Source organism: Homalodisca vitripennis, chromosome 5, assembly GCF_021130785.1.
Source record: "Homalodisca vitripennis isolate AUS2020 chromosome 5, UT_GWSS_2.1, whole genome shotgun sequence".
NCBI classification, from domain to species: Eukaryota; Metazoa; Arthropoda; class Insecta; order Hemiptera; family Cicadellidae; genus Homalodisca; species Homalodisca vitripennis.
The window spans coordinates 92,264,072-92,276,377 of record NC_060211.1 but is presented as its reverse complement, the minus strand read 5'-3'; the positions used below and the strand labels follow the sequence as shown (position 1 = coordinate 92,276,377).

Genomic DNA, 12,306 nt, shown 5'->3' with positions numbered 1-12,306 from the left:
AAACCTGTTAAAGAAAAAGTTAAATGTTAAATGGGTTTTTTTTAATTTTGCAGTCACCAGGATAAACCCGTGTAATAAATTTAGGATCTTCTTTGGACCACATTCATTGTTACAGTTTCTTTAAGTTGCAACTTTCCTATAAACATTTTTCAGACTATGCTCAATTTAACAACCATTATATGCAAATTGGCTATGAGAAATACATGGAGTAAGGGAAATTACTGAGAACCAATTATATCCCGTTAAGGAGGTAACGGTTTTGGATTTGTAGCAACTGTAGCTTATTTTCACATAGAATGTTCAAATTCGGAAGGTGGTAGATGAACCAGCAGAGTGTCAGAGCGGTATTGTCGGATATTTAGGATACGGTTGGAGATATCAATTAAAGTGGTGTGTGTACCCCAGTTAACTGGGTCAGGCCGGTCGGGCAGGTGGGGAGGGGGGGAGCAGGTGGATCCCGACGCCGTCGTGCGCCATTCGCGCCGTGTCGGTCTAAGTGCTTGTCTGTGTGTCCGTACCTGTACCCCGATCTTCTCACCCTTCATCTACTCTTCGCAGATCAATTTTCTGGAATATTACTACCAGGTAACTGGACATTTCAATTACAGTCTCTTTATAAAAAAAAAATATTTTATCGCATTTTTGTAGGGGTTTATTAAAAAAATTGCAATAAACACCCATATTGTTGCAATAGTGTATTTTAATATATCCACTCTCCAAAAGAATATATTAGTCTTGAAGCATTCTTAATATAATATACAAGAATAGTATTAAACATCGATTCCTCCGAAGAATTAATAATTTAAAAACTCTTATCACACCGTAAATATTTTAATCTTGAACCGTTCGTAGTTTTATAGAAGAACATAGTTAAACCCATAATTTTAATGCAATTGAACAGTACTTTATATGACATCCGTCGAACTCGTCTGAATGTTTAATTAAGTTAAATTAAAAAATTCATCCATGTGCGTTTACCACCGTTCTTCACTATTACGAATACGAAGAATAATTCCAGGTACGTGGAAATATATTTTAAACCCATAAAGAGTTGTGAGTATTTTGATCAATGGACCACATTCTATCCACGTGTTTTTGAGGATGAACAGTTTTAACCCGTCCACAAAAAAATAAAATCCATAGTAAAATATTCTTGGGAACACAGGACACGAACTAATGTCCTTAGTGCCAGGGATATACAATTCATGGTTCCCTGATTGATTCATTTCAATCCAACGATGTAAAATCAGTGACCAGATTTTTAAACCGGTAGGGTTAAATCCATACAATGTAAATATAATAGATACCAGTATAAGTTGTAATCAATATTTTGAAAGGCATTAATTGAATTACAAATAGGCAAAGGAACAATCTCGCATTTATTGATTATGGCTTTCATAAAATTCCACAGACGAGTACTTTCAGTCACAAAAACGTTAGTGCAAAAATTTCTGTCTGGCCGAAGTAACTCACTACTCTTAACAATCGATATTATACAAGTTCTTAAGAGAGGAATCTTCTCTTATATTAACTGTCTTATATTACGGTAAGGAAACGCATTGTGGAAGTTCAATAAGTTGGTTACTCGTTTTAATATTACGATTTAATAATTTTTACAAAATGGGAGGACAGGAATAATTTGAAATTAGAAGTATTAATTTAAGTTTATTAGGATTAGGATTATGAAGACCTTTTTATCTAAAAAATAAAAAATGAAGGGTTTTAATTGAATATGGTGAGACACATCGTGAGCTTCACGTATTATCGTTTTGTAAAATACGATAGTCCATTTTTTTAGCAGTAATCTTATAGACTTTTACACTACATTACAATTTTACACTATATAAAGAACCTTTACAATTTTGTGTCCACTATTTTTATATATTACTAGAAATTACTCAATATAACGTTTAAATTAAATATTATAAAGAGCTAGTTCGATGTAAATGATTTTACATTCTTAGATTGCTGTTATTTCTGAATATGAAATTACTATTGAACAAATATTCAATACATCAGTTATTTTATTGGATTAATATATATGGAATAGGATGAATAGAGAATAAATCATAACAGTTAAAATGACAAACAAATCATGTAAAATATCTCACTAAACTTAGTCCGGCAGCAAAAATAAATAACGGCTTAGAAAAAACAAAAACTTATATACGAGCTTGTTTTATTGACTTGCTCAAAAAGCAAAAAGATTTAGTAAATATTGTCAATATTTTAATAGTTAACAGATAAAATTAGTAAAACATAAAACAGAGTAGAAGGTGTAATACTATCCAGAATGGAAATAATTTTGGTGTGTAACTAATTTAGAAGGGCTTACACTGCTTATTAGGTTAGATATTAGATACAGTGGGATAAGAATGATAAATTAAGCTAATTATTTCTAATTATGGTAATAATATTATAGTATAAATAGTTACAAATATATATATATATATATATATATATAAAATATTTTATATAAATATATATAAATTTTAAAATGAAGAATTTAGTTGTTTCAATATAAAAGACAATAAGAAAAATATTGTATAATTTATTTGCTGTTACTGAACTAATACTGCTAATATATTAATAACAACCACACTAGAATAAAATTCAAAATCGGAGAAAATAATGAAAGTTTGATATGAACTAACAAATTAGATACAAAATTTGCGTTCAAACAAATTAAACAAACATGCCAGCGTCGGTTCATAGGCGCGTTTACGTAGCTGGCCAATACGCCATCTCCAATATACTACACTCAGAAGAATGTATCTGATCTAAAACTATTATTAAGGCTCCATATAAAGCCAAGAAAAAGTCAATAGTTCCTTTTCACTTTTTTATGACTGGTAATTGCAGGTTTTTAGTTTTCTTATTATTAGATTTACTAATATTGTTCAGCCAGAGCAATAAACAACCAATCACTATCAGCTGAAAGCTTTAGAAGTCTGCGTACCGTTAGGAAACCGCAGGAATAAACAATATTGTAAGTGGAAACGTTACGGTAATAAAACACTACTGAGAGCTTAGCTAAATTGCATAGATCATATTATTACAATCGCTTTCACGGCAGAGTTATCCGATAATGGTCGATTATTTCACTAACTATACTTTTAATCTCAATTCCATTCTCTTTCGAAGGTTTACACACAGCGGTAGTACTGAATAGATTAGATCTTTCTGTTCGTTAACGTTGAAAGGCTATACAAAATTTGAATGGATGACATTCTTGTCAAGGTCACCTGAATTTTCCTACACCAGTATTGGTGTATGTTAATCCATTAACATCTGTGAATTAAAATTGTGTAGTTTGTCTAACTTCCATATCAATAGTCTCAAGGGTTTTTAAAACTAGAATGTTATTAATTTATTTTTACGTTTACTCTGAAATAATATGGATCATCACACTGACATGTAGTCGATTAAGTCATTGATAATTTTAAAGTGTCAGAAATGAACGAATACACAAATTATGAATCAGTATTAGTGAGGTTTGTTTGTCATGTACGTTTTGATTAGATTCAGCCATTGATTGAAGAATGTGACAAGGTGTTATTGTTACATCAGTTTCCTACACAATATTCCACAGGCCAACCCATGTTATCCTAATCCCTGAGTAGAACGATCACCCTGCTATGTTAATTATCGTAGGTATTGATATCTTATAACTTTGAACACCTATAGTTTCTTACCTCATAATGAATGTGTCCCAGATGTCATTGCATGCTACCCTGATCCCTGAGTAGAACGCTCATCCTGCTATGTAACTTAATCGGAAATATTGATGATATCTTATAACTTTTAACACCTATAGTTTCTTACCTCATAATGAATGTCCCCCAGACTATTGCATACTACCCTGATCCCTGAGTAGAACGATCATCCTGCTTGGATTCCTTACAATACTAAATTCCTAACATGTCGTCTCCCAAACTAAGCGCCCGTCCCATAATTAATTGGCAATTATTGGTGCTTTATAATTTGTATTGCCTATATAAAAAGCACACAATATCTATACACAAGTTTTCTATACGTCCTAACAAAATCTCTTTTTATTGGATTCAAACACGTCATTCATATTCCGATATATTAATGTATTAGTAATAATTTGAATAATTTAAAACGGAAACATATTAGCTAATTTAAAATAATCTGATAAAGTGACCTTCCAAATGTGTCTTAAAACAGTATTATTTTAGCAATATAACATCGAATATTACTTAAAGTTGACATTTTTATATGCTAAGTTTGTAATTTAATAGTTTACAGTGTATTAGTAACATATATATTAAATTATCAATAAATAGGTGATTATTTAACATTGTGTAATATTCCTGGTATTATGCTTTATTATATTTTCTAGTATATTCATTTAAATCAGTCTGCAAATCAATGGCTGAGCGTTAGCGAAGGCTATCACTCTCGGGGTTGAGAACTATTTCAAACTTGTCCGCACGATATCTCGACAACGAACTGACCTATAGACAACATTTTACTTGCGGGCTCAGCGAAGTGTACATTTGCGTTGTAATCGTATCAATCAGTATTGTTTAGCACAATGGGTCAAGCAATAAATCTCTGAAAGAGAAATGCAAAAGTCTCCAGTCAATCAAGGGACAGTCCCAGGGAAAGTGTAGCGATAATATTCTCATAGTTGCTTGCCACAGTGCTCCACTTCGATTCGGTTTTTTCGGAGCTATTCGCCATGATATTAAGGAATGATTCTGCGGGGAAATCTCTTAGCAGAACACCAATCATCCGTGATCCGTGCCGGAAGTGAACGCCAGATAATGCACAGATCATCATTTCGATTTCCCCTATCACCCGAGTTTTCACCGCCTCTGCCGGCTGATTAAAATCAGCACTTTTGGTGGTATGAAGTTCAAAGGAAGACTTTCTCTTATCACATCCTTTCTAATGCTTTCATGTCCATATTTTTGCACTAAGAATGTAAAGGTAAAGATAATACATTTAAAATTAAAATTAGTTTCATAATTTACCTGTTTTTAGCACATAATAAATATATTTTTTCATCTTACATTAGATCGTTTCTTATTGTATAACTGTGTGTGTGTGTGTGTGTGTGTGTGTGTGTGTGTGTGTGTGTGTGTGTGTGTGTGTGTGTGTGTGTGTGTGTGTGTGTGTGTGTGTGTGTGTGTGTGTGTAATTCATTATTTTGGTCTAAATTGTTACGTTGTTCCAATATAGAATTTGTACTGTGGTAGAGCTGAAACAAATAATTCAATAACAGACAGAAAGACTAGTTAAACTGGTATACATACCTTTTAAACAATAAACCAATTTTTATTAAACACACATAAATATTATATACGTTGGTTATTACTCAAAAAACACTCAGTGGAAATTATTTTCACTGATGAACGTTTAGTGAGAAAAGAAACAATATTCACCTCGTTATGCATTCCTACATTACAGTAACTCAAAAGCCATGTAAAAATAATATTAAAATGCCGCTCTTTTTAATCGTCTTATGACTTTTCTCACATACTGCACAAACTCGTATGTACATAATGTTGAAAATTAAGTAAAAATCAAGAGTCTAATACTAAATACAGTAGTATTAAGTCTAATATAATAAAAATCTACTAGTATCGTGTTTTGTATATTACACGTCTATTAGTATTTATTGCATTAATTCTGAGGATATTGTTGTTTGTATGAAGTCATTTATATTATACGACCTCATTTCTAACAGAATTTTCTACATAAACACATTGATATAAAAAAATTCATTGATTCATGAAATAAAAAGTTGGTTTTAACCTTTGGCCGCGCGCTGACGGCGACGAAAGAAAGTATCCTTCGAGATAGTAGCTGTCAGTGATAAATAGGATGTATTTTCATATCATTGTAATTGTATGGCAAATTGTTTAAGGCGGTCGTATAATAGAAAAGACCGTCTGAATGTTTTTAAGGCAATGCAATCTAGATTATTTACTGCTATCATAATATAGTGTTGGTGTTAATACAATCAGATTGTTACGCAGTCCAGATGGTAGACTGTTGGCTATATAGGTTTCTGTACTTTCATTCTACGATGCAGTCCAGATGGTTGACTATTAGATATAATAATTTCTATATTATCGGATTTCTACGCAGTCCAGGTGGTTGGCGGATAGATATATTGATATCTGTATTGTTAGATTGCGATGCAGTGCAGATGGTTGATTGATAAACTTTTTGCTTTCTATATTGTAATATTAAGATACAGTCCAGATGATTTACTGTTAGGTATATTGATGTCTATATTATCAGACGGCATATCAATATTACATACATACATATACACACACACACACATATATATATATATATATATATATATATATATATATATATATATATTGTCTGATTACGATACAGTCCAGATGGTTGATTGATAGATATATTGATTTCTATATTTTCAGATTGCTACTCAGTCCAAATGGTTAAATGTTTTATATATTTTTTAAATGTTATTTTATTCAATCTGATTATATATACTCGTATATATATATATATATATATATATATATATATATATATATATATACTGTATATATATATATATATATTGATTTCTATAATAATAGATTTCTACGTAGTTGAGGTTATTGACGGTTAGATAGATTGATTTCTTTATTTTCAGATTGCGATGCAGTGTAGATGGTAGGCTGTTATGTATATTGATGTTTGTATTATCAGATGGCAATGTAGTCCGATTGGTTGAATGTTACATAAATTGATTTATATATTATCAGATTGCGATTCAGTTCAGATTATAGATTTTAAGATATATTGATATCTATAGTATTAGACTGCGATGCATTTCAGATGGTTGACTGTTAGGTATATTAGTGTCTGTATTGTCTGACTGTGACGTACTTGTAATCCAGATGGTTACCTAACAAGGTATATTGATATCTACTGGTATATGTCCGATCGCGATATAATCTAGATCGTTGACTGTCAGGTATATTAGTGTCTGTATTGTCTGACTGTGACGTACTTGTAATCCAGATGGTTACCTAACAAGGTATATTGATATCTACTGGTATATGTCAGATCGCGATATAATCTAGATCGTTTACTGTCAGGTATATTAGTGTCTGTATTGTCTGACTGTGACGTACTTGTAATCCAGATGGTTACCTAACAAGGTATATTGATATCTACTGGTATATGGCAGATCGCGATATAATCTAGATCGTTGACTGTCAGGTATATTAGTGTCTGTATTGTCTGACTGTGACGTACTTGTAATCCAGATGGTTACCTAACAAGGTATATTGATATCTACTGGTATATGTCAGATCGCGATATAATCTAGATCGTTGACTGTCAGGTATATTAGTGTCTGTATTGTCTGACTGTGACGTACTTGTAATCCAGATGGTTACCTAACAAGGTATATTGATATCTACTGGTATATGTCAGATCGCGATATAATCTAGATCGTTGACTGTATAATCTAGATACAAAGAATACGTTTACATTGAGATTTTCATTTTTTTACTCAAGCCAATTTAGGTCTGACATTACTTCTCTTAGTAGCTCATACCTATTTTCTATTGTAAATGATTCACAGTTAGAATCTTAAGTTTGATGCATAGGTAGTTTTGCTCTTCTTGAAAATAGTGTCGAATAAGTTTTGCCTAAAAACAAAAATATTTGTATCTGGTTGAGAGAGACGTGCTCTAACCAATGAAATGAATAAAGGAAGCGAACAGGTGTGAGATAATGCGGTGGGAAGTATGAGGAGCGGAGCGGTGTACGTAGGGCAGAGCCAGGAAGTCAGTCAGTCGGTCAGGGTGAGCCAGCCTGAGCCAGTCACTAGCGGTCACTGTCGGGCCGACCAGCTCGCCGCGGGGCCTCGGTCACTCTGCCTACGTCTTTCACATTCTCATTTTCTTAGTCACTAATCACAAATCAACGTAAAAACATACCATAGATCTCAGTATTCAGCAAAAGTAACACCTTGGAAAAATTACAGTCAAACAGCAACCAACAACTACAACCCATTTCAATATTTTCCAAATTTTATGTAAATTTCAACAATCCAGCCTGCTTTTAAAACTGAAATACCTACAAAGTAATGTAATAAACACAAAAGTCTCATTTACCGTAACACTCTACGAAACTACAAGGAGAAACTGCAAAGTATTGGAAAGTGGAGGGAGAAATCACAATACGTGGTTAATCCCTTCAAATTGCATTCTACAAATAAGATCGATAAAGCCTCCTGGTATAAATCTTCAGTTATTGTATTCTTTCAAATAGTGTGGAATATTTAGCCAAAAGTACAGTAGAAGTTGCATACAACTTGTAATTTATACTATCCATAGACAAGGAGTAGTTTCTATAGTTCCACACTTATTCAAAGACCTTGCGAATTATTTAGAACTGGATAATAACTCCACTATCGGTTTCTATAGTTTGAAAATGTGCACATTTCAGCTTATATTCCTGAGCTAAGTAAGAAAATGTACATTGGTTAATTATATATCAGGCATTATTTGAGAAATTTAAAGTTTAATATATGTGTACCACAGTTTTGCCCTTGATTTAATAGTCTCTTTCCCACCTCCGTTTGCTGCATGGTGGCCTATTGCTTGCATTAAATAAACTAATTGAAATGAAAGCATAAACGATTGATGCAGCCGTATATCAGGTTTTTTGAAGATTAGAGAAATCACATTCTAATTTGAGAGCTCGGAGAGTGAACGACACATCTGATAAATGTACCCAATAAAGGTGAAAATAAGAAGCTGTTCTTATCTAAAAGATCGAGGAAACAATAAACGTGGAGTTGGCTGGTATGTGGTGCGGCGGCCACTGTCAGACGTATTGAGCGGAGCACCAAGTGAAACTCTGGATGGTTCGTTAAGTTTTATAGTTTCCTGGAAAGACATGTTCATTAGCCTACTTGGTGAAGTCTCTCGTCCTGCTGCAGTCTGCAGCATCCACATGACCTTGCCCTTAACCTCTTTCTTTGTTTACTAACTTTGACCAAGTACAAGTCATTTTTTGTCGGCTTTTTTCTAGTAATTGGAAATGTTAAAATATGTAAAAATTTTCACAGTAATTAAGGAAAGATTATCTTAGTGTATATTGACTTGGATATCCTCCATTCAACATTTTGTTCAAATTGTAATTCTATTCCTTTACATTATCTAAAATACAAGCCATGTTATAAACAACCGAACTTGGTGATAAACACGTTGTGATATGTGTGTATATAATTATGTATATATATATATATATATATATATATATATATATATATATATATATATATATATCATGTTTTTGTTTGTTTTACTACGATAAAAACATTTATAAATTGTTTTAATTAGACTTTAAATTTTGTATAAGGCTCTTAATTTACTAAAGAGTAGTCAGGAATTTGGTGAGAATTTATTAAAATACTGAGAAAGTTCAATTCTTATGATCCTATGAAAGGAGAAACATGTTTTGGTGATAAAGGATTGGGAATGGTTGGTGTTTCTACAAAGATTTCGTCCTTGCTAATCCACAACGGAGGGAGTTCTCAATTAAGAACAAGGTTTACACATCCGTTTGTGTCAATCTACTCACATTTTTCAAATAATGCCTAGAATACACAAAATTATTAAAAGTTTATCTAAAGTATTAATTGAAATTTTGATTGCAAAATGTTGGGGAATCGAAATTTAGTATTATTCTTATACAAACAATGCCAACGGTATGAATTAATTGAATCTTACAAAGATTCCTTTGTTTTTTATATATGCTATATTTTACGTCTTGTCATTTTCACCATTGCCGAATTCGCGTCATAAAACCGGAGTGGTTGAGACGAATATCAGGATACCCGCAGGAATGCAGGAAGGTTAGGGAATCAATGGACCAATTACAGGTTCGGTGGACGCGCCAGTAAAAGTAGAGCGCGCTCGCCTCGGACCACCGCCAGAGTCTCGTTGTAAATACGAATGGCCGACGGCGTGGTCAAACCTGTTTCTAAATAAATTCTTAAGTGTATAATTTAGGGAATTGTGTCATGTTCAAGTTACTGTGTTGTTCGGTCCGTCACTGTAGAAGCACCGACGAAAGCCGGAGACCCCATGCTGCTGTACCGCCACGAGATTTGTGTACTGGCCGGTGGAGATATACCGAGTTGTTGTTGATCTTTCAGATAAAATAACGTAAAATATTTCAATTCTCTTTCACACCCGCAACCTTTAAAGTTAATTATTTATACAGACAGTACACACAGTTGTACAGTTTGTTGAGATACATAGTTATCGACAAAAAAGTATTACATTTAAAAATATATATTCTGACTTAATCGAAAGAAAGTAGGTTTCACATGTGGCACCTTGAAATTTCAAACTAAAGATTCATTATTAGTTGATACGTTCACTTTGCACAGCGCTGATTGAACGTTAGCCTTAAAGGGTAGCATGTCAATATACTCGTATCACCCAAGTATTTAGAAAGTACATCAAACCTTACAAAACAAAACTCGATATAAGCATATCAATTTGTAAACCCGACTTTATTTAATTGAGCAATCTAAAGTTATGTTTGTAATAATATAACGATTCAGTTGTACACCTCTGTAACCATTGAATGGCCGCCATCTCGAAATCTTAAGAGTTGAGTAAAAAAGGTAAAGAGAACTAACTGTTGCTTGATTTGCTTGCAAATTTTTAAATATGTCAATTTTTATTTATGTTGTGATAAAAATCGACTTTCTAACGAACTTTTTAAATCAAACTATAAGTGCTTTCTTGGTAACCAGTGTGCTTTGAATCGTCTAGAAATTATGGAAATTACATTGTTGTCATTATATCTACAATGGTATGTTGTTCTGTTACCGTCACTATCGGAAAAACACTAGGAGTTTTCAAAATATACGTAAGAATAAACTTTACTGAACAGCAACTATTATGAGAAGGTAAGAGGTACTGAAAAAAGTTTAAAAAGTAATGTAATATAAAATTTGAATGTTTGATTGGTTATGATTACCTATCGAACAATCCAAGCTTGTCCAAATACAATTTCTGTATCAAGTTTAGTCTGGATCTATAAAATAGAACGGCAGATACTGTGTTCACAAGCTAGCGTTATATTGCGTAATAATACAGTATATATATTGAAAAGGGTGTTTGATACGTATTTAGTCTTCCGATCATATGTCAGTTTGGTTATTTAAATAAATAAGTGACAGAACGGCCAAACACAACAGAATTGAATCGTAAGAAGTAAGAGCTCAGTGGTGTATTTGTTAGCACACTCACCCGGTAAGTGGGAGATCCGGGTTCGAGTCCCGGCGGAGCAAGTTTTTTTGTGACTTCTTTTTGGAAATTTCGTTACATACTCGTATATATATCTAATATTCAAAATAACTATATATATATATATATATATATATATATAATAAAATAATAAGAAAATAATAATAATAAGAAAATAAATAATAATAAATACATATACAAAACTTGCTGACTAACGAATTAAAATCGTAGAGGTTACTGTGAATATACAACTATAAAAGATAGCATAATAAGAGATGCATTCTGAAAATATTTTCTCCAGCCTGTTATAAGGTATGTTAGACTGGTTAAAAATTAATTAGTATCATATCAGAGCCGATTATCATAGCAGCTTGAACAGATGAACGTGTTTTTTGTTCTCTTTAGGATAAGAAGCTTAGAAAATTGGACCTTTACGTTGCTTCCGGAGTGACAGGATATTCTGGATGGATAAGGTTAGGGGTAGCGGCCGCCTCCTGTCGAGACTAACAAGGACAATTTTAGGGCACTAATTTAGTAGTCATGACCCCTCGAAATAAGGGAAAGTCAGTTCTGAACTAGCCTCTCCAGTCAAAGCAGGACTACACCTCCTATAGGGGTTATAGGGGTGCCACACACCTATGTCTAGACTGGCAAAAACATTTGACTCTTAGGGAACGAACTCTACCAACTCCAGTCATTGCCTGTAGTATAACCTATCGAATTACCCTTGTGCCCTAGAATCTCGACATTTGCGGTTAGTGATGTGCCGCTCGTGGACATCCATAAGGTTGACAAGATTTAACCCGTGTCCCATCGGCTTTTGCTGTACCCAGTGTGGGTTCAACTGGAAGGTCCAAACCAGCCAGTAGTGAACGCTCTGGGGATAGATGAACATCTTGTCTCAGAGATGCGATATGTAAATAGTTAAGCTCATCTCAAGGTTCTGTTCGACTGGTTATAAAAATATAAGTCGATGTTACCTCCGAGAATATTAAACCGAATACGACAACAGACTGCACTGATA

The 12,306-nt window shown here is 33.1% G+C and overlaps 1 protein-coding gene across 1 annotated transcript in view; it reads left to right on the top strand.

The window, feature by feature from the left end:
* Positions 1 to 491: 491 nt before the first annotated feature.
* LOC124362514 overlaps positions 492 to 12,306 on the top strand; it is a 146,804-nt gene continuing 134,989 nt past the window's right edge. The window contains exon 1 of the mRNA XM_046817087.1: positions 492 to 585. The gene's annotated coding sequence lies outside the window, so the exon portion shown is untranslated. The remainder of the gene's footprint in view (positions 586 to 12,306) is intronic.